The sequence below is a fragment of the Somniosus microcephalus genome, chromosome 20 (genome assembly GCF_052327205.1).
Source record: "Somniosus microcephalus isolate GS21.2 chromosome 20, FLI_Smic_1.0, whole genome shotgun sequence".
In the NCBI taxonomy this organism is placed as follows: domain Eukaryota; kingdom Metazoa; phylum Chordata; class Chondrichthyes; order Squaliformes; family Somniosidae; genus Somniosus; species Somniosus microcephalus.
In genome coordinates, this window is record NC_141006.1 from 33,024,985 (window position 1) to 33,049,391 (window position 24,407).

The following is a 24,407-nucleotide window of genomic DNA, read 5'->3' on the forward strand; positions in this document are numbered from 1 at the left end:
CGAACCTTCGTATGATATTCCCCCGTCGAATGAAGATTTTAATCCATTTAAAATTACATTCCCCCACCCAATGGAAATGGTAATCCGTTCAAAAAGAGTTAACGTCCATTAAAATTGCAAACGCAGTAACAAACAAACCCATCGAATGTCTATATGCTAACATCGCAAACAGTGATATTTATTTTTCTATATATTATAATTTCAAATTAAATTACTAGAGGCAACAGTAAGAAAATAGAATTTGACCTGAAAGTTGTTTAAGGCTTCAATTAATTTTTGTAACTAAATTCCTGGATTTAAAAATGATTTCTACTTAGCTTTGACTGATTTTTATGTAAAAATGTTCACACTTTCCAACTAACTTGATCTGCTGAAATTGTTTTTTTCCTCATTCTTGTGAGATTTGGTCTCAGTTGAACATGGAGATAATGGCCCGAAAATTCGGGTCGGGGGCTTCCCGCGGGTGCAAGCCCCCGATCTGCACTTACCTAGCGCGCCGGCCGTTGAGCTGTGGGCCCGCGTGGGATTCCGATCCTGGGCCTCCTTCAACTGCCGGCGCGCAGTGCTTGCATATCCCAGGGACGCAGTTAATTCGATGCGTCCCCTGGGATCACGTGGGCCATGGAGAGCCAATGGTAGCAGGGAATGCTTCATTCATAAGTTTGACAGGAAGAGCTGTCAAACCTATAAATACTATAAGCCCCAAAACATCACTAAAACTTCAAATAAAATTTTTTTTTAAATCACATTTTTAAAATAACTATTAATTACATGAAATAACTATTTTAAGCAATAATTTAAATTTTTGAAAAAATTAATTACATTTTCTAACGGGGCTAAAAATAAACTTACCTTTAAACTATTTAAAAATAATAAACCTGTGGAAAAAATGTTTTCGTTTTAATTAATTTACCACTTACCTTGTTAAAAGCAGGCCTTGAGCCTGCTTTTTAAAAGTGTAACTGCTGGAGACTTACCCTCCCGGAGAAACCTGCAAAAAAACCGTAAGTTTAATGCGCACGCGCTGCCTCTCCGGCGCACGCGTTCGACCACTGAACCCCTTCTTTCAGGGGAACGGAAGTGCCAGTTTCCCGCGCATGCGCAGTGCATGCACGAAACCGGCACTTTCGTTGGGCCTACGCGTGAGTACCCCGTGCGTACTCATGTGTTGGGACCCAAATTTCTGGGCCAATGTCTGGTGTGGGCTGTCACGTTCTGTCTCTTCTCTTAAACATGCTTTAAAAAATATGATTAGAATATTTTTAAAAACATGTTAAGAAATTATTTATTGAGACCTTGGGGCATTAAGGTTTCCCTTCAATTTTTACCCCCAAATTGTCACATATTGTTTGCTTCATGAATTTATTTTATTTTTCATTTAAAAAGTTCCGAAGAAGTCAAAACGGATCGTAAAATAAAGAGTTCAACTAATGAACACGCCCTTTGTGGCTATTCATTTTGCTCAACCTAAGAATCCAGTTTGAATAGAGGGCCTCAGTGGCCTCCCTTATGTAACTGTGAACTGCAAACTGCGAGATGTTGCTAATATCTCCAGCTCCAGCCTGGAAGAAGCCAGTGCCTAAAAGTTCAACGCCACGGACACCTTCACAGCCACTGGCAATGTGTTCCTTGCCCTGCTCTGAGATTGCTGTTGTGGCTGCAGCAGTTGGCAGATTTCAGTGAAGACCTCCTTAGTGAAGCACAGATGTCTCAAACATTGGTCGTCGCTGAGGTTCAGGTAGGAGAATTTCTCCCTGACACCCTGGGCAGATATGGCCTCCTGCTGAGATCCCTTCTCCCCCTCCACCTCCTCCCTCTTCTAGCAGCTTGTCCTGCTCTGCGTCGCCTCTGCTCATTCTCCCAGTCATGCTCAATTCCAAGAGGAAGGCCTGCTGGTGCACCCATATCTGGGAGAAACTGGTTTGTGCAGAGGCCTTGAAGTCAGCAAAAAGTCCTTCAGCACCAGCCAGACCACTCCCTGTAGATTATTGAAACTTTAGGCAAGTATAAAAAAGCTCCAAAAACCTGTACAATTGCGCCAAAAGCCAGAAGAAATAATACGGCGACTAACTTGTAAGTAGTTCATAATCCCTTTAAGTAGTGGGGGTCCTTCATGCCATTTAACGTCGTGTTCAGCTGTGCGAGGTTCAGACATGGCATAGGCTTGAGCGTGGCATTCGAAAATAGCAGGGCTGGCGTCAAATCAGCATTACACACTGATTGACATCATAATTTGCCTGCTCTGCATGCTGCTGGTGGTCGTTAGGTGTGCGCGCACAAACCCCTTTACCAAGATGGCGTCCGCACACTTCCCATTGGAAGTGTGCATGTGTACCTATCGCCATTTTCGAGCATTAGGAGGCCAGGTAGCACCTGAAACACGAGCGCTACAAACCACAATTTAGCAACATGTGTCTATTAACTTAGTGCAGTGTTGTCAAATAGAAATTGCTGACGAGTCACAGGTGTGGCTATGGCAACACCAGTTTAGCCACATGCAGTCATTTTAGTAGAAAACACTTTAAATACACACATGTGGCGGAGCCACTAAGAGACTCAGAACATTTGAGAATAATCTCTTTAACTGCATTGTAGTGCAGCCACGTACTGCACCTTTAAACTCTTTGTTAACTATACTGTATGTACCTTCCTATACTCTGCGTGATGACGTCATGACGCCGATCACGTCACCGCCAGTGGCGCGAAGAATGCGATGACGTCATGACGTCGGTTTCCAGAACCTTCCAGCAGTCTTCGAGTGCCTCGTAGCCTGAACAGACCTGTATGCATCTTCTCCTGTAGTTTACTAGTTAAATTCGTTGTTATTAAACTTTGTGGTTTTGATTTACTGAGTCGAACTGCAATTATTCAGATAGGAACTACCGTTCCTACATTGGTGACCCCGATCTCATCGAACAACTTTCGTTGAGATTCAAGAATGAACACGAACGCCGTCGCCCTCAAACTTCCACAGTTCTAGGAACAACAGCCATCAGCATGGTTCTTCCAGGCAGAAGCCCAGTTCTCACTCCGAGAGATTACAGCGGATTCGACCCGTTATTTTCACGTGGTCTCCGCTCTCGACAGCACCACGGCCTCGCGGGTCATCAGCCTCCTGGGCAATCCACCAGAAGAGGGCAAGTATGAGGCTCTTAAAACTCGTTTGCTACAGGTGTTTGGTCTCAATAAGTCGGAGCGCGCACGCAGGCTTATTGCTATGCCCGACATCGGGGACTCAAAACCTTCTGAACTGATGAGCTAGATGCTCACTCTTTTGGGTTTGGAGCCCCAATGTTTTTTGTTCCGCGAACTTTTCCTTAACCAGCTACCAGAACCGGTTCAGACGGCCCTGGCCAATTCTCCAATCACGGACTGTATAGAACTTGCGGCTGAGGCAGACAAGTTTTTTTACTGTTGCGCAGCAGTATTGTGCAGCCACGAGGTGCCCTTCCCCCATGCGGGCGCAGCCCAGCCCTCCTTCTGCAGGCTGGTGTGCATACCGCACCCATTTTGGCGCCAAAGCTCGATGCTGCCGCCCGCCCTGCAGTTTTTCGCCAAAAAAAAAAACTTCACCAAGCCCGCGCCCTTCGGCAAAACTGACTGGGTCTAAAAAAAACGTCCACTTCACCATGGCGGTTGGTTCGGCGGGAAAGCTGCTGTACATCACGGATTCCATGACAGGGCGATGATTTTTGTGCGACACTGGATCCCAGTGCAGTATTCTGCCAGCTTCAAGGCTCGATCTGCAATCCGGCGGGCGTGGTCCACCCCTCGAGGCAGCTAATGGCGCGGATATCCACACGTTCGGAAAACGGACAGTCAATTTAACCTTCAGCGGTCAGAGATTTGTTTGGGACTTTATTGTTGCTAAAGTTTCGCAGGCTATCCTGGGGGCCGATTTTTTCTGCTCCAATGGCTTTCTGGTCGACGTCCAACACTGCCGACTCATAAATGCGTCCACTTTCCACGCACTGCCGTGCCATCGCAGCACCACCATGTCCTGGTCGATTGCCTGTACGCTTGCAGCACAGGACGGGTTTACGCGCCTGCTCGGGGAGTTTCCAGAGCTCACCAGGCCTACTTTTTCGGCAGCAGTCGTGAGGCACGGAGTGGTGCATCACATCACGATGAAGGGACCGCCAGTTTATGCCCGGGCACGTCGGTTGGAACCAGGCAAGCTCGCAGCGGCAAAAGCCGAGTTTCGCACCATGGAATGCCTCAGGATCGTCCAACGCTCCAATAGCCCTTGGTCCTCCCCACTGCATATCATCCCCAAACCAGGCCATGGCTGGCGACCTTGCGGGGATTACCAACATCTAAATGAAGCCACTACACCGGACAGGTATCCAATACCTCATATCCAGGACTTTTCAGCCCATCTGGCTGGCAACTCCGTTTTCTCCAAGGTGGATCTCGTCCACGGTTATCCCCAAGTCCCGGTACACCCGCAAGATGTCCCCAAAACGGCGGTCATCACACCGTTCGGACTTTTCGAATTCCTCCGAATGCCTTTCGGGTTGAAAAACGCAGCGCAGGCCTTCCAATGGCTCATGGACTCTGTGTTACGAGATTTGCCCTTTCTTTTTGTTTACTTGGATGACATTCTCATCGCCAGTAGAGATTCGCAGGAACACCTACAGCATTTGCGCACACTTTTTGCCCGTCTCAGCCAGCACGGCCTCATCATCAACCCCACCAAATGCCAGTTTGGATTATCCAGCATCGATTTCCTGGGACACAAGATCACTTCGGACGGCGCCATCCCACTAGCTACCAAGGTAGAAGCAGTTACAACATTCCCACGGCCTCACACAGTCAAATCCCTGCAGGAGTTTCTGGGGATGGTGAATTTCTATCACCGGTTCGTCCCCAAGACAGCCCACTTGATGCAGCCGCTGTACGAAGCGCTCAAAGGGAAGTCGGGAAAGGACGCTATCACTTGGACGCCGCTGATGGACCAGGCGTTCCTTAACACCAAGGCGGCGTTGGCAGACACAACCATGCTTGCTCACCCGTTACCGGGCGCGACCATCGCCCTCACTACAGATGCCTCCGATTATGCTATCGGGGCGGTTCAAGAGCAATGGGTCGACGGTGCGTGGCAGCCGTTAGCATTCTTCAGCCGCCAGCTTCGCAAGAACGAGCAAAAATATAGCACTTTCGACAGGGAGTTGTTGGCCCTGTTTTTAGCCGTCCGACACTTCCGTTTTCTCCTAGAAGTGCGTCTGTTTACTGCATTCGTGGACCACAAGCCACTTACGTTCGCAATGGCAAAAACGACAGAGCCTTGGTCAGCCCGCCAGCAGCGCCACCTCACCTTTATATCCGAATTTACGACGGATCTAAGGCACGTGTCCGGCAAAGATAATCTCGTGGCCGATTGTCTCTCCCATTCTCCAGTCCAGGCAGTCCACCTGGGTATCGATTTCGTTAGGTTGGCAAAAGAGCAACTGGCAGATCCCGAAGTACAGGCATACCAGACCACGCCTTCCAGTTGACAGGTGGCCGATGTTAAGTTCCAGGCGGCGGGAACCACGCTTTTGTGTGACACATCCATGGGAGTGCCCAGGCCCATCATGCCGTTGGAATGGCGTAAGAAAAATTTCCAGGCCATACATGGTTTATCGCACCCAGGGATGCATGCTTCACAACAGCTAATGTCCCATAAATTTGTCTGGAAAGGAATGCATTTGGACGTCCGGGACTGGACAAACCATTGCGTGGATTGTCAAAAAGCAAAAGTTAATCGCCATGTCAAAGCTCCACTGGCCGAATTTCCGGTGCCAGAACGCCGTTTCGACTACATACACGTGGACCTAGTGGGTCCTCTTCCCGTTTTGCGAGGTTTCACACATCTCCTGACGGTAATGGACCGTACCACCAGGTGGCCAGAGGCGATCCCATTGAGTGCTACTGCTGCATCAGACGTCTCCAGGGCGTTTGTTTCATCGTGGGTAGCTCGGTTCAGGGTACCATCCGACATCTCCTCTGACAGAGGCCCACAATTCACGTCAGAGTTGTGGACAGCAGTCGTGCAAGGTTTGGGTGCCAAGCTGCACCGCACCACCGCATACCATCTGCAAGCGAATGGCCTGTGCGAGCGGTTCCATCGGTCGCTCAAGGCGTCACTCCGGGCCAGCTTGCGTGGTTCCAACTGGGTGGACAGGCTCCCCTGGGTGTTACTAGGCCTTTGAACAGCCCCCAAGGATGATCTCCAGTCTTCATCGGCCGAGTTCGTCTACGGCCAGCCACTTCGGGTACCAGGTGACTTTATCCCTTCACACACGGAACCGTGATCTGCGGCTCAGCAGCTCCTCCAGCATCAGGAGGTGGCCAAGAATTTCCTGACTATTCCAACCTCGAATCACAACCTACAGAGGCCTCACGTCCCGGCAGAGCTCATGAGCTCTGAGTATGTTTTTATTCGGCAGGACGCTCACAGAGGCCTGTTAAAACCACTTTATGCTGGACCGTTTCGTGTCATCTCATCGGGTGAAAAAATTTTCACGGTGGACGTCGGTGGCAAACCAGATACCATCTCTATCGACCGACTTAAACCGGCCCATCTCGATCAGAGTGAACCAGCCGTTGCTGCTCAACCGCCTCGCCGTGGTCGACCTCCGTTGACCGTCGGACCAGCTCACCACCAGCCCACCAGTGAACCGCCTGCATCGGTTTCCACGTCGCCTACACTAGCACCTCTCGTTCCTTCCATGCCTGTCGTGCCGCTCCAGGCGCAGCCAAGAACCGACTCGTCCTTCAACGCTCCATTCCCGCTGCCTGAGTTTCGCCGTCGCTCGACCAGGCTTATCAAGCCTCCTGTTCATTTGACACTGTCTGTTAAAGAGCATTCTGGGGGGGCGCCTGTGGCGGAGCCACTAAGAGACTCAAAACATTTGAGAATAATCTCTTTAACTGCATTGTAGTGCAGCCACATACTGCACCTTTAAACTGTTTGTTAACTATACTGTATGTACCTTCCTATACTCTGCGTGATGACGTCATGACGCTGATCACGTGACCGCCAGTGGCGTGAAGAACGCGATGACGTCATGACGTCGCTTTCCAGAACCTTCCAGCAGTCTTCGAGTGCCTCACAGCCTGAACAGACCTGTATGCATCTTCTCCTGTAGTTTACTAGTTAACTTCGTTGTTATTAAACTTTGTGGTTTTGATTTACTGAGTCGAACTGCAATTATTCAGATAGGAACTACAAACAATAAAGGTAAATGTACTTCACGTGTATCTTTACTTAACAAACATCGCCCACCATTCAGTAACCAAGGAAGGAAAGTATTCACAACAACTCTGATTTTTGGCTTACCATTTTACCAACAAATGAACAAAGTACACAATGATATGCCCCACAACTATGCTGAGATCACTTGCCCAACGTGAGTTGATTACTCATTTACCAATCAGAAATGCAATTAGCCACATCTAGTTGCCAAGTAGCCACATGTGGGTAGTGGCAAATGTATTGGACAACACTGACTTAGTGAACAGAGTACATACCATTGTACTCATTAGTTAGCCTCTTTTACACTTAGACTGTTTATGGTCCTTAACACCAATACTTGTATAAAATCTTGCTGTGCTTTAACTTGCTATTATTGTCACACTGCCATATAGCTGTAGAATTTCTGGAGTCTAATCCTTCCTGAGTCTAAAACCAGCTTGTTTAACCCCATAATTGTTTAGGGGACTCACTGTTGTTGTCACACTAACAGCGATCAATGCAGCTTTGGTAATTTTAGTGCAGCTCTGAATTGTAATGTCTTGACTAAATAGCTGTATTGCTTTAATCGCTGTACTAAATTGTGATAGTGGGTTTACTATGATTTGCAGAGACCTGGGACCTTCTCCCAAACAGCACCTGTATTCTCAGGCCCAGTCCAAGGATGGGTTAACGAGTCATGTCTATTGAGTGTTAATGTTACTGATTTGTAGTGCAGCCACTGAGTTTAGTACTAAAATAAAAACAGAAAATGCTGGAAATACTCAGCAGGTCAGGCAGCATCTGTGGAGTGAGAAACAAAGTTAACGTTTCAGGTCGATGACCCTTCGTCAGAACTGGAAAAAGCTGGAGATGGAACAGGTTTTTAAGCAAGTGGAAAGGGGGGAGGGGAGTACAGAACAAAAGGGAAGATCTGTAATAGGATGGAAGGCAGGAGAGATTAAGAGACATTAAGAGAGATTAAGAGATGGTGCAAGGCAAAAAGAGATAGTAATGGGACAAGTTAAGAAACAAAAGATGGCTCTAGATGAAGTGTAAAAGGCACTGGCAGAATGAAAGGCAGCTGCCATGTGAGAGAGAGAAAAAATAAAATAAATGAAAGAGTTTAGTACTATATCATTTGATACCTTGACCTGAAGATAGACATGAGTAAGCCTGATCACTTGCTTGGATAATTGAGATCATATAAAACAGAAATAATAAAATGTTGCATGGATTTTGAATTTTAATTCTTCTGATAGCCAGGTATATGATATCCAAACTTATAACTAATTTTGCTTATCTAGTACTGGGTTAAGGTATTACAGACAGAAATGCTGTTCAACATGGGGTCCACTGATTCGTCCATGGGTGGGGGGGGCGGGTGATCAGCAGGCGTTTCCTTGCCCTTATTTGACCTGAAACTATGGTCGGGATTTTGCCTACCTGGTTGGGTCCGGTGCGGGTGGTGTCCGTGGCGGGTCACAACCGCACTGCTGACTCCATCCCGCTGTAGAAAATGAACTTACCTTAATGGAGCCTATTAAAACCACCCAACGCATTACTCGGCCCAATGAGATGGAACGGGTCTGATGACATTATTCATGATGCATTTTCAGCCAGGATCTTTAAAGCGACCATGGCCACATAACATTTGAAGTTTAATCTGACATAGTGCTGTCAGTGCACTACAGCATTGGAGTGCTGCAAACATTAACAATGACTGCACAATGGCAGAGGGCTGCAGCCAGGTTCTCCGATGACTCCCTCCATATGATTATGGAGGGAGTCAGAGCACTGAGGAATGTCCTCTTCCCTTCCAATGGGCGGAAGAAACCTCCTCAGGAGACCAAGACAGCCTGGTTGCGGATTGCAGAGGAGGTCACAAGCAGGGATGTGGTTAGGAGGACCTGGGTGCAGTGGCGCAACTGTTTCAATGCTCTCATTAGATCAGGAAAGGTGAGTACAAAGCCACACTCAACCTCATCCTGCTGTGCCTCTCATCACATCCCCATCACTCTGCCTTCCCTACCCTACTCCTGCACATCCTTACTCACACCAACTTACCTTGCACCTCCACCCATCCCTCTATCTACATTATCACATCTCCATCTCACTAGCCACCCCTCACACTCACCCTCATCCTAGTGCAATAATACCAATTAACACACAATCCAATGTTTATGTAAAGTTTCTGTTAATTACACATAGGATTACATGGATATACAGCACAGAAACAGGCCATTTGGCCCAACCAGTCTATGCCAGCATTTATGCTCCACTCGAGCCTCCTCTTGTCTTTCCTCATCTAAATCTACCAGCATTACCCTCTATTCCCTTCTCCCTCATATGCTTATCTAACCGTCCCTTCAATGCATCTATACTATTCGCTTCAACCACTCCCTGTGGTAGCGAGTTCCATATTCTCACCACTCTTTGGGTAAAGAAGTTTCTTCTGAATTCCCTATTTGATTTTTTGGTGACTTTTTAATATTGATGGCCTCTAGTTTTGCTCTTCCCCACAAGTGGAAACACTCTCTCTGTATCTACTCTATCAAAACCTTTTATAATTTTAAAAACCTCTATTAGGTCACCCCTCAGCCTTCTCTTTTCAAAAGAAAAGAGACCCAGCCTGTTCATCCTTTCCTGATAGGTGTACCCTCGCATTTCTGGTATCATCCTTGTAAGTCTTCTCTGCACCCTCTCCAGTGTCTCTATATCCTTTTTATAATATGGCGACCATAATTGCACACGGTACTCCAAGTGTGGTTAAACAAGGTTCGATACAAGTTTAGCATAACTTGACTACTTTTCAATTCTATCCCTCTAGAAATAAACCCTAGTGCTTGGTTTGCTTTTTTTATGGCCTTGCTAACCTGTGTCGATACTTTTAATGATTTGTGTATTTGTACTCCTAGATCTCTTTGTTCCTCTACCCCATTTAGATTCTTATTTTCCAAGTATTATGTGACATTCTTATTTTTCTTACCAAAATTTCTTACCTCACATTTATCTGTGTTGAATTTCATTTGCCAATTATATGCCCATTCTGCAAGTTTATTAATGTCTTCTTGTAATTTGTTGCAATAGTACTCAGTGACATGAATCAGTCATTCATGAAAGAAAGACTTATGAAATAATACTGAGCAGCCTATGGGTGGCGCTGTCCAGGGAGAGTATACATACTCGGGCACGGGCCCAGCTTGCGCAGGACATTCTTAACAGGAACTAGTGAAGGACACAACTAGACCGTCATGTTGTAAAACGGTTGATTAAAGCTTTGTTTAACGCTTAGACCAAGTGCCTAGTAGTTTTCTTACGTCACTCAGTATTAACTATCCCCCCCAATTTGGTTTTGTCCGCAAATTTAGAAATTGTGTTTTTGATTCCAAGGTTTAAATCGTTAATATAAATTGTGAACAATAGTAGCCCCAGCACTTGTGGAACACCACTACCCACCTTCTGCCACTCTGAATAGCTACCCTTTACCCCTACTCTCTGCTCTCTGTCTTGAAGCCAGCTAGCTATCCATTCTGCTACTTGTCCCCTGACTCCGCATTCCCTGACCTTATTCATTAGTCTATTATGTGGTACCTTATCGAAGGCCTTTTGAAAATCTAGATAAATTACATCTACTGCATTGCCTTTGTCTACTCTCTCTACATCTCACAGTGCACAGTTGCATAAGGGAGATCATTGAGACTCTCTATTCCAGGAGAGATAACTTCATTTCATTCCCTCTTGTCAGAGAGAAGTAGGCAGAGCGAGTAAAAGGGTTTGCAAGGATTGCAGCATTCCCCATGGTGCAGGTTGCCATTGACTGCATGCACATCGCTTTGCGTGTGCTGCATGTCAACTCTGCCATGTACCAGAACCAAAAGGGATTCCACTCCCTCAACTTGCAGTGGGTGTGTGACCATAGGCAGCGCATCATAAGGTCAATGCCCGGTATCCTGGCAGCAGTTATGATGCCTTCATTTTGGGGCAGTCTGCTGTGCCAGCTGTATTTCAGCCACAACGGCAAACTAAAGGGTGGCTGCTGGGTGACAAGGGCTATACGCTGACGACATGGCTCATGACTCCGGCTCACAACCCACGCACATGTGCGCAGCATGCATACAATGTGAGCCATGCTGCCATACGAAATGTGATAGAGCAGACCATTGGTGTGCTGAAACAATTTCGCTGCCTGGACCGCTCTGGAGGAGCCCTGCAGTACTCGGCTGAGCAGATCTCAAGATTTGTGGTGTTATGCTGCATGCTGCACAACCTTTCCATCATGAGGCAACAGCCCTTACCACCACCTATCAGGTAAGAAGCTGAGGATCAGGAGCATGAGGAGGAAGAGGAGGAGGAGGAAGAGGAGGATGAGGAAAAGGAAGAGGAAGAAGAGGAAGGGAGGCTGCAACCTCGACAGTCTTTTTCTGCCTGGGCTTTACGTGAAGAACTAATTCAAGTGTGATACCAGTAACCTCAATTCCAATTCCCCATTCCCCATCAGTCCCACACCTTACCTTCCCTCTGTCACTGACCATCACATCGTCCTCTTGCCACAATACAAAAATAAAAGCCAACACAAAATACACATTCCAAACCAAATTCATAAATTAAATCTTGCCATATTACATACAAACTTAAACTAATCACCCTTGTGATTAACTAATTCCCTTAGTGCCTGTGTTCCATATGTCTTTGCCTGTTCTAGTGCTCCTATGCAGTGCTACCCCAATGGCTGCAGCATGGCTGGTGGAAGGCTGTGGACTTTCAGCGGGGGAGACTGCAGATGGCTTTGGAGGATGACCTCAAGCAGCTCTGGGCCTAGAAGCACCAGCTTCAGACTGCCCCATTTTGGCATGGTGGCAGCAATCTGGGCTGGATGGCTAACAGGTAACAGCAAGGGTACTGGCGGAGTGGCAGGGGGTGGCATGATGAACGCTGTCAACCTGAGAGAGGACAGCAGGTTTGTGCTCCATGGAGTAACTATCACTTCGCCTGGGCAGCATTTCAGCAATCCAAGTAATCCTTTGGAGGACAGATTGCTGGACTGCTGTGACACCCTGCAAGCCCCTTTGAACACTGGTATCCACAGGCATAATGCATTCCATGCTGGAAAGAATGGCCTCCAAGCTCTACACAAAGCCCTGTGCCAAGTTGGTGCCAGACTCCTCCATGCTCCCTGACACTGAACGCAGATTTTCTGGCAGGCTTCCCAATGCACTGAGCATTTTGTTACATACACCCATCAACCTTCTGCTGTAGCCTGGCCCATCGAAGTCCTCATCTGAGTCGTGTGCAGCAGAACTCGTGTGCGGCCTCGCCCTTCGGCAAGCAGGCACCTGCGCTATTCCTGCCCCCTGCCCTAGCTGCAGTGTACATGTGGCCGGTGTCTCACCACATGTAGATCCCACCTATATGCTATCCTCTATGATCTGCACAGTGTCAATATCTGAGCTTGTGACTGCGAGTGTGAAATCAAGTAATGGTGTGTTTTCATCATCATTGTCTTCCTGGTGTTCCTCCACTGCCTGGGCAGGTTGCACTTCTTGGTTATCTCAAAGGAAAAAGGGACAAAGACAAGGTTGTGGTGTGGGGAGGGGGGAAAGTAAGAAGTGCATGGTTACACCATCTGCAGCTTGTAAATCAGAAGAAATTGTGGGATGATGGGGAAGTGGGATGTGAGGAGGATTAGCTATTAGGATACTGTCATCTTCAATGGCTTCAGCCCCGCCACTGGCCATGACCTCAGCAATGGCCCTTCCCATTATGGCCAGCACTGTCTCCTCCATGTGGGTTAGAACATGCAAGCGCGCCTCTCCCCCTCCCATTAGTTCCCGCTGCCTCCGGTTGTACGCCACCTTCTCCTGCATGGGAAGTGTGTCAGTGAGTATCATGCAATATGTTTGAATAGCTGGCAGTGTGTGCAGGCTGTGAGATGTGGGTGTGAAGTTTGCAACAGTGCTAAGTGAGTGAGGGTGAGGTGAAGCATATCAATGTTAGGTATGAGTCCTGATTGATAGAGATTGCTGGTAGGTGAGTGATGGGGGAGTGGTGCATTGAACAGTGGCTGAGGCTAATGGTGCAGTTGGTGGGATATGACATTTGAAGATGTACTCACTGACCTGGACCACTCGTGTGAGGTCATTAAGCTTCTTGTGGCACTGCATCCAGGTCATCGGGGCTAAACACCTCGCATTCACCTCCACAGCTATCCGTTCCCACTGCCTTCTCATCGTGTGTCTGGGGGACCCTCCTGCCCCCCTGTGAATACAGGACATCTCTCCTCCTTGCCACCTCCTCCACCAAGACCTCCAGTGCAGCGTCAGAAAATCTTGGTGCACGCGCTCTCCCATGGTCAGCCATTGTTCTAACAGGACTAGACAGACTAGATGCTCTAACAGGACTAGACAGACAGACTAGATGCAGGAAGGATGTTCCCGATGGTCGGGGAGTCCAGAACCAGGGGTCACAGTCTAAGGATAAGGGGTAAGCCATTTAGGACAGAGATGAGGAGGAATTTCTTCACCCAGAGAGAGTGGTGAACCTGTGGAATTCTCTACCACAGGAGGCAGTAGAGGTCAATTCATTAAATATATTCAAGAAAGAGTTGTATATTTTTCTTAAGGCTAAAGGGATCAAGGGATATGGAGAGAAGGCAGGGACAGGGTACTGAATTTGGATGATCAGCCATGATCTCATTGAATGGCGGAGCAGGCTTGAGGGGCCGAATGGCCTACTCCTGCTCCTATCTTCTATGTTTCTATGTTTCTTTGTTGCATAGGACTATTCCGAATGATGTCAGCACCTCCAACAGCCACAGTGTACCTTCCCTTTAAGAGGTGCAGGCTAGCTTTAAGTAGTGCTAGCAAGTAATGATATTGGGCCTCCTGCTGATGCGTGCACCCAATGAACAGCACGGTTAACGCTGGCTGCACGCAGCAATCATTATAATGAGCAGGCAGTTGGATTGGCGTGTTGCCTGAATTATGTTGAATGGGCACGGGGGTAATCTTATAGCGTGAACCCCGTGCCCATTTTCGGGGACTATCCAATTTAGCCCCAGTTGTTTTTTCAACTCTGGAATGGACTTCATAGTTCGATTCCACAACCTGGAAAATCTATGACCAGAAGGGATTGTGGAGCTCATTGAGAAGATAATAGTTGATTGCCTGTTAGCAATCTTTATGGTGGGGCGCGGGCAAGTCGGAGGATCTCTTCGTAGGACTGCTCCTGGGCTTGGCCAAGGTGACCATCCACAGGTCCAGGCAGCTCCTGGTTGTGGGGTCATTTGGCCTGACTGCCTGCCCTTCTTTCGCGGCTATGCCTGTGCCCGGGTGACCCTGGAGAGGGAGCACGTGATATCCGCCGGTACGCTTGAGGCCTTCCATGACCAGTGGGCACCAGAGTGACTGGATTGCATAGTCAACACCAGGAATAACATTATTCTTTAATTTGATAAGTTTCCTTTTGTTTTATTTATAATTTGGAGTTTATTTTTTGTGCCCATTTAAAAAAGGGGGCACATTTGTTAATTTGTTTTCTTTTGATGACACCTGCCGTCCTAATTGGCATTTTTTAAGAGTTAGCAATCTTTATGGTACCTTTAGATTCCACACACAGGACAATTGCAGAAACAACTTTGCTATTATGATAGACCTTCACCACTGGAGTGGAAGTAGGACACCAATATTGGCCCTACCTTGCAGGCTACAATACTTCAACAACATTCCTAGATATCACAAGATACCTTGGAATACCTGAGATATGTCATGTCCAAGGATAACTGCGTTCCAAACATTGAAAGGAGTGAATTTCTTGATAGAACGCTGTACCACTCTCCGAATCGCTAGAATTTGATCTCACCTTTGACCTCTGCCTCATTAAAGTTAGGGAATGTCAGCATCTCCAGACAGCATTACAGAGCAGAATCCTAGCGCAAAGCTGACGTGTGTGTATGCACGTATAATCCCCACAACCTTGCTCTGAAAAGATTAGCGTTTCTGCTAATGTTGCAAAGCAAATTGCAGACCATCACTGATCTATTAACACCATCGGAAACAATACAACTCACAGATGGATTAACATGTTTGTGCAGTGCTTTGTTTTGCTCAATTGTGTTTCTGCGATGCTGTCGGAACATTGCAGCGTCAGCCATTGCGATATGTTTTCCTGCCACAGAATGAGATGCAGTGGCACATACCAGGCCGCAACCACAGCCAATCCACTTGATAATTCTATAAAGAAATAAAAGCTCCCCACAATTTATAGTCCAGGCGGATTTTTTTTCTCCTTCCAAAGTAAACACTTCCTGTACAGTGCATTGTTGTCCTAAAACTGAATTCCACTCATTGTCAACTGTAATGGTGGCTGAATGTGTAGAGCAATTAGATAGAATTCTTAACTCTTCCTCTGCCAGTGACTCAAAGTTCCCGGCAAAGTCTCCTATAGGATTGGAACAGTTGAAGGTATTATGGAAGGTAGGTTGTAAACTGGCCAATGATTAGCTGTTGCTATATGTCAATTGGTTCCACATCTCTGAGGGTAAAGGGACCATCTCGTCAATTGGTTCCACATCTCTGAGGGTAAAGGGACCATCTCATCAATTGGTTCTGCATCTCTGAGAGTAAAGGGACCATCTAGTATGGCACTGAGCCCTGCAGGCTATAAAGATCCCAGGTTTGATCCATGGTCTGTGCTAAGGTAACTACTGAGGTGCCACAATTGGTCTCAAAGCTCATCAGTTGCAGAGGGGATAAAACTCGGCCAGGGTTCCCGCACCTGATCACTACCCGATGGCCCCTGCTAAAAAGATGGCATATAAGTTTGAGGTCGAGCTCTGCTGTGATGCCTTTTGTGGTTAAGTAGTCTCATGACACTAAGGGGACAATTTTAACCTAATTCGCTGGGCGGGAAACCCACGGGATCGGGTGGAATGGTGGTTTTACACCCCGCCCGATATTAATCCCCAGTGGTCCGCCCAATCTTGTCAGTTTCCCAATGGGGAGGGGGGTTAAAATTGCTCCCGAATTGTCTGGCGTCCTGAAGAATGATCACTTCTGATATCTTGACTCATGCTGGGTTCTAGTTTCATAGGCACTAGCAGCCCTATGGATTTATTCGATAAGCCAGTCTTCATGTGAGAACCCTTTGTGTTGGCAGGCTATAAGACCATGGGTTGTATCACAACCAGGCCTGAACCAGTTCTCACTCAATGCCCACGCACGTGCACCTCCAGCAGAGGTCACTGGATTCTGATCAAGGCAGGAACACTGGCTGTTTCCCACCGCCTCCCTCCCTTTGCCCAGGGACACCGAAGTCAACTGTAGTTGCCCCATTGCCTCTGCTGGTTTTGTATATTTTTAAGCTTTGATTTTATGGAAAAGGAAATAAACACAACGTAACTCTAAACAGCATCTATGATGCAATGATATCATGTCAGCTCTTCATCACCTAACCAACTTCAAGCGCATATCACAGGCCGGCCTCTTCATTACATTTACCCTCCAGTAGAGTTGCAGCCATATATTACCACAGTAACATGGTGGAGAATAAATATTCTATTAGTTCAGTGTATTACTTCAACTTTCACTATTGTGTAATACATTGTGGTGGAGGATCTCTCAAAACACAGCTATCCTTCAGTGGAAGTATATTATAAGGAAACAATGAAAGAACTGAATTAAGTACAGATTGAAGGCTTGAATGTATATCTAAGGTCTGAATAGTTTGGGTGTCTTTGAGTGACTCTTTCCCCTCCAACATCTGGAGATTTATTAATAGTATCACAGCCAATGATGTACACGTGTTGATTACTTGTCATCTAGCTCACTTGCTGCTACATTATTGCGAATGAGTTGCCAAGCAAACTGCTGTTTCCAACTCCAAAGGCTCATATGATTTCTTCATCCTTCTTTTTGCACCTGTGCGTTCTCCACATATTTTATCCAGATGAGTAAATGAAAGGGTTTTATTGGCCAAGCGTTCAAGTCTGCTTCTGAGTCCATCCAACCCACCACTAAAAGGGACTCATTGTGCTGGCTCCAAACAAACAGTAGTAGAGCATGTTATAATATTAAAGGGAATTGCATGTCATTAATGCCTTTCAACTGAATAAATCACTGCACATGTTTGGCATTTTCCAGCAGCATGATTTCAGCATATTTCTAAATCAATTTTGAAATTTAAGATAAAAATTATTGTTAGGTTATAACAATTGCTTAACGGGATAGCACAGTTGTTTGACCGCCTCATTAGAAATGTGGTCCCAACACTATCAGGAGAATTTTTTTTGATTTTCCTTGTGCAAATTTTATGTGCATCTAGGTAAGGCATGTTCATCCTGGGCAATGGCGCTTCTCGGCCTTTTGGCTAAGATCAAAGTTTAGTATCTGTTCTTTCTTGGCCTTTTGGCTAAGATCAAGTGTAGTATCACACCCCAGTAATGGGGTGGTGATGGTCCCCCCCCAGCTATGGGGCGGCGTAAAAGAAAAAAAAACCTTAATTAAGGGGCGGGGAAAAAGAATGGAGCTCTTGGGGACCCACTGTTAGTATTAAGTACTCCCAGTTCAGGTAGAGCATAGGTGCCTTGAAAAGCTTCTTCTACTCTCCCCCAACACTTTGGGCGCGATCTTGCCAGCCCTGGGGAGGCAGGTATGGAGGCGGGACTGCCGGGAAAATGGCAGAATTTGGGGGCGGGTGCCCAACCCGCCTCCATGCCATCTTCCCAGGAGGCGGGTAGCCATCCCGCGCCGGGTCCGGTCTCCTTGGAGGCGGGAAGGGATTAAAGCCTATTAACTGCCTGTTAACAGGTAGTTATCAGGCAGAAAATAGGATTATCCCCTTTTTGCCCTCACAAGTGTGGGCTTCCTGAAGGCTCCAAAACCCGCCAGCTCAGCTCAGCGAGTAGTGGGTCTGCAAGGGTGGGGGGTGGAAAAGTGCGCTGTGAAGGTAAGTGATGGGTGCAAGTGTGGAGAGGTGATTATCTGAGGTAAGTGCAAAGTGTTAGAAAAAGTGTACTTTGTAAGATTTGCAAAATTCCCACATTTCCCCCAAAGGTTATTAATAAAAAGGGACCCTGCATGGACATTTTAAAAAGGGTACCCAAAAGATGGCGTCCGCACCTCGTGACCAAAAGCCTGCAAGATTTTAAAAGCTTGGACTCTGTGGCAGCACAAGTAGCTTTTGGGGAAATCGAAACTTAAAATGCAGTTTCTGTGAAAAAGGGCTTTGTATTTTGAAAAGCAGACAGCAAACATTGAATATGCATTGAGCCAGATTGTAGACAGATCAAAACCAGTTAGGCCTATACTTGAGGCCATCAAGTTGTCTGCATAAATAATCGGAAACATCTTAAGGAAGCCATCGAGGCTGGACAGGCCGATTAGGATGCATTAATAACAATACAGCTCGGACATCAGGCCATTAGGTGCGATAAACGGCCATCTAAAAACAGTTAGTTTTAGATTGCTGCAATCATTTAAACCAGCCCGCCAAAATTGGAACAATGAATTAACCTGATTTGGCGCGCAGATAAGTGGGCTTCGTACGGAGTATAACTGCAGGCCCCGGGTAGCAATCTCTCTCTTGCTCTCTTGCTCTTGCCCTTGTCCCTGCTCTCGTGGCTCCGGCCTCTTGGGCTGCCGCTCGTACTCGTGCCCTGGCCTCGTGGCGGGTTCTCTCCTCGCTCCCCATGGCAGAGTTTCAGTAACTAAGGACACCATACCAATTGCAGGGGAGGAAAACGAGACCCAAGTCCATAGCCATCCAGGATACCCAGGCCGCAAATAAGGGCGAGACGAAAGTGAGTAGGCAGTCCAGGACTTGTATAGTAACCAAACGAGACGAGACAAAAGGAGACGAAGAAGACGGTAACAACTCGATAAGAGCAGAGCAGGGCGGTGAAAAACGTATTGATGAGGCCAAGCGTCTAGTTATAAGCTGATGCTTGGTGAGATGAACATTCCTGTTGAGCACTGCGAAAATGCAGGTGTCCACACCACAATGAATATACTGGCATTTTAACGCTTGGGTAGGAAAATCTAGGCAGTTAAGACTGCCAACTGCCCTATAGGCACAACGTTTCCACCGACGACTGCCTGAGGGAGAAGAAGAGGAGAACCTATCGCGATGAGACGATGACGGCAGCGGAGGGGAAGAAGGTGTGTCGCAGCAGCAGCTCCGGCACCGCACCCCTGAAGACCACGTGGCGACGGGGTACCTAAGAGGACAGAGAACCAAACCTCAAAACCTGCACTCGTTAACAGTTGGCTTTTGCTTTGGATTGGTGAGCATGAATTCTGGCCCCTCATAGCTTAATCTAGTTAGATATAGGGGGTGGGATAAGGATAAGGGGATTGTTAATATAGTTTGTTTTCCCTCGATGTGCTGTGTGTTCCCCATTCCCTGTATAAGTATATTATTTTGTATTTGCCTGTATTTTATGCTAGTAATTTCTCGTAAGACTGTGTTAATTTCTGTTTTAATAAAATCTTGGTTTTCTTACACCCAAACCACTTGTCTACTCGAGTTTTTCTCTATCGCCGCCTGTACCTAAGTCCGGTGTCTAGAACCCAGTGGCGTGGGAGCGATTCGAACCGTTCACAAACAGTCAGGGGCATAACTGACTGGGCGCACGTGCCACACCCGCCACCCCCTACAACTTACCTTTGTTTCTTCCTGCAAGCTTCAATCGGTGGGTATGCGGAGAGTCTCACACCTCCATGGTAGACATGACAGATGGCCGTTGCATTCTCCAATGCAACAACCATCTAATTTCTGCAAAAGAAAGATGTTTGATGAGGTCTTTAATTCAAAATTTTTTGACAGATGCAACGTCATACTCTGCAATCGGCTTTCCCTACAAGGTCAATCAAGGGAAAATAGCGTGGGTTGGCCAGAAGTTGTTGGAGGCGGGACTGAAACCTGACAATTGGGAGTCCCGCCTCCAAAAGCTCCCCATTGGCAAAATCACCCCCTTTGCCTCAAACACACCCTCAGAAGAGCACCCCCTACTGTACCATTGTGGTATGTTTCCATTTCCCACAAAAGCCACCCTGTGGCCTTTCTGAGTGAGATTCCCGTTTTTTTTTTGTCAAATTAGGGGCCATTTCTCACAAGGAACTTGATTGAGAATGCCTACACATATTTGCCTTACAGCCAGTAAACATATGAGACTCGTATTTCAGCAATTTGAGTTAGATTTGACTGTAAGTTCCAGAGGTGAAAAGCCAGCGTTTAACAACTCAAAACCCTATTTTTAATAAATGAACTACTGTAATTAAAACTTTAAAATATATTCTTCTGGCAGCGCCTCTATCTGAAACCAGCAAAGTTTTAGTCATTTTAATAATGATGCGTAACTCCTCTAAATATGGAACCATACAGATCTTGTTATAGATAGGAAAATAAACATCAGCATATTCTGTGTTTAAATGGAAAGAAAATAGCAATGATGAATCTACCAATTGACTGGACTGTGCATCAAGCAACTTTTAGTGCTAGTTCAGTAGATTCCAGATACTAACTTCTTTAACAGTGAAATAAAACATTTTTTTTTTAGTCAGTGTTAACAATTTTTGGTGAGAACTACTCTATTCTGTACAATGATTTGGAGGACATTGAATGCTTTACTGAATAACAACACTGTACTTGAAGTTGTAGGTGCTCATGCCAGCCCATAATGATGGGATGAAAGTCTTTCATCTCTGACAGCTGTTTTTTCTTAAGTTGATATTAAAGAAAGAAAGACTTGCATTTCTATAGCATCTTTCATGACCTTACGATGTCCCAAAGCGCTTTACAGCCAATGAAATACTTTTGAAGTGTAGTCACTGTTGTAATGTAGGAAACGTGGCAGCCAATTTTGCACACAGCAAGGTCCCACAAACAGCAATGTGATAATGACCAGATCATCTGTTTTAGTGATGTTAGTTGAGGGATAAATATTGACCAGGACTCTTGGGAGAACTCCCCTGCTTTTCTTTAAAATAGTGCCGTGGGATCTTCTACATCCACCTGAGAGGGCAGATGGGTTTAACGTCTCACCCAAAGGACAGTAGCTCTGACAGTGCGGCACTCCCTCAGTACTGTGGCAGTACTGTATAAAAATAGTTTTACCCTGAAGCCAACTCATTTTGTCCCTGAGCTAAAAATGCTCCCATTGTATTTCTTGGATCAGTATGAAGAAGTGCTCCTTACCCCCAACAATTTTTATATGTTATTAAGAAATTGAATAAAATGATAGTTTATGGGGATATGGCATTTTAACACCTGCAGTAAAACCCAGTGCATGCATTGTGCCAGTGTATTCTGTACTGTTTCTGCTCAAAATTGAATGGATGAATACATAGGGTAAAAAAGGAGCCTTATTCAAGGCTCAAAATGGTGACAGCAGATTTCAGCCTTTGGTAAGTGTTGGAGTGGGGGTGGGTAGGAGGAGAGAATCGCTAGACAAGGTCAAAAGGATGGACAGCACAATGTGGAGACATGACATGGAGTCTGTGAGCAACTGGTGGAGGAGTGTTACCGCCCACCTCTATTTGTTGAATGATGAGGTGGACATTATGTTGCATAAGATGAATCGCGGAGGGCATTATATGTTCTGACTGGCATTATAGAGCACCCTCCCTAGAGTACGCCAACCCAGCGTGCCTGGCAGGAGGCGGCAAGAAGACTGAATGCTGTCTACCTTATTTGCAGTACCGAGAAACAGATCCAAAAGAAGGCAGAACACGTTACGGAAAGTGGCAAGGTAAAACTAACCAACATTGTCAAGTAGAGGGCACATGCCACAAAAGTGTAACCAGTCAACCTGTTCAACGTTTACTGCTTGCTCATGCCAACACTTCACAACAGCTCCTTCATTGCCTCTCATGGATATCAGCAGGACACACAGGCAAGATGCAATGTACAATTGAAAGCCTTGCTATGCTTGGATCTTCCAAGGGCTTCAGGTTGAACACTTGTCAGCAAGCAGCGGCCCCCTCTGCACTTTGGGAACTGCACCAATGTGGTAGCTTTGGGCATGCATGTTATGGTGTTCAGTGGGAAAAGAGTTAAAAGTGCTGGTCATACTGACCAAGAGATCAGTCACCTTTTTGATGGACATGTGGGTTGTACAGTACCTGATATTGCAGGGCTATCTGGGAATGAGCCATAGGAATAATGATTGTGGTCCATGGTGATCTTGCCAACCATTGGGCTCGATTTTCCAAGCCCCAAGGAGGCGGGCATGGAGGTGGGACAGCACATAAAATCAGAGAAAGTGGGGGCAAATGGCAAACCCGCCCCCATCCCGCCTCCGTGCCCTTTTGCCAGGAGGCGGGAAGATGTGCAGCTTCAGGTCCCGTCTCCTGGAGGCGGGAAAGGCTTTTAATCCTTTTAACTGCCTGTTAACAGATAGTTAACAGGCAGAGAAAAGGGGATTAATGCCATTTTACCTTCACAGCTGAAGGCTTCCCGGCCTCGGAGAACCCCGCCGGGTTGGAGGAGACTTGGAGGAGGTCTGCGGTGGTCGGAGGCACCTGGAAGTAAGGTGTAGAGGTGAGTGATGGGTGCAAGTGTGGAGTGGTAAGTATGCAAGGTGAATGATAAGTTTAAAAAAGTGTTCACTTACCTTTTTTTACTTCTATAGCCTTTAGCCGTGCCTGATCGGGAGAGCGGACATCCACCTTGTCAATTTCAGGTAATGGCTGATGGACCCTCCGATCCATCAGACATCTGAAATTTACTTTTTGACAATGTTTTTCAGTTCTCACCACAAAAACGAAACTAACTCAAGAGAATGTCAGTGTTTGACAGCTTCACAGAGCTGTCAAACGCTGTCATTTCTTCTTTCAAGAAGTCTTGACAGATGGCACGTCTGATGTTGACGTGATCTGTCAGTGACTTCTTCCCTAATTGGCTTGCTGAGCCCGCAGGGCGGTCTTAACAAGCTCAATCAGGGGAAAATCCCTCTGAATGGTCAGGCGAGGATGGAGGCGGGACATTGACATGACAAGCAGCAGTCCCGCCTCCAAGTCGCTTCCATTGACAAAATCCAGCCCATTAAGTAGCTCTGAATTGTTAAAGGACCTCTGCCACTCAAATGAAAATGGCCCCAATTCCTGTTGTCTCCACCTCTGTAATGGGTTCAGCTCTCAGCACCACCTTCTAAAACTATGTTCAGCCAATTATTTTTGTGTTTCAGTTAAAATATGGGCAAGAGCTGAAAATACACAATAAAATCTAATTTTACCTCTCAGAATTGCCCCAAGCACCTGCATTAGCGCAGATCCAAACCTGGGGAATACAACCTGGCCTGAAATGTCTTCAATAGCATAACCATTTTTGTGGTGGTTCAAGATTTGCACTGTTGTTGCCTCGCCAATGTGAATATCGTACTCTGAGTGATTTAAGCAGTTATAAATGATCCTATTTGCTACAAATATAAAACATTTCCCTGAGTAAATTGCCTTTTGGACTGCAGCACATTTATTTATACAGCCTGCCCTTAAACATGTCAAGTAATGTGGGAAATGAATCACAAACTTAACTGGAGTACAATGGGTTTAACTGCAAGATGTCTTGAGCATTTGTGTTTTTAAAAGAAAACGTTGCTGTCGCCTTAGTTTTGTAGGTAATGAAATATGTCACAGGGATTCTTCAAACTGAGTACAAGTGCAAATGTGCTCATTAACCAGAGCAACTTGACATTACGTCACAATGAGAAATTCCATAAAGGACAATGTATATTTTAAGTTCTTGATCCAGTACATTCACTCATACATCACACACTCTAAAGTGTGGTATATTAGTTGTGATTTTATCTTCATGTCTGTGATCTCCAAAAACAGAAGTGCAACTTATCTTGTGATCCAGCTTTACACGAAGTAGTCATGCACTTTTAATATCAACAGAAATTGCTATAAACGTTACCAAGTCTAAAGACATACGTCCATTTTTAATAAAACCCTTGAAAAGAAGACTTCAGATTTTACCATTTTTATTGTATCTGCAGGAGAATGTTGACATCTTGCCAGTACCTTGTGAGCTTATTGGAAGACCTCCTAGGCTTTTTAGACTAGTAACATTTCTTATATCTATCTGGCAATCACTTTTTGTAAGCAGTTTATCAATGTCCTCTGACCCTTATGTATTTTTAAAAAATAAAGCATACATCTTAGCCAGGCATGACATTTAATAAATATTTGGCCAG

General features: G+C 46.1%; 1 pseudogene; it reads left to right on the forward strand.

Moving 5' to 3' along the window:
- Positions 1-17,561: 17,561 nt before the first annotated feature.
- On the forward strand, positions 17,562-17,652 carry LOC147103110 (U2 spliceosomal RNA; annotated as a pseudogene).
- The last annotated feature ends 6,755 nt before the right edge of the window (positions 17,653-24,407 follow it).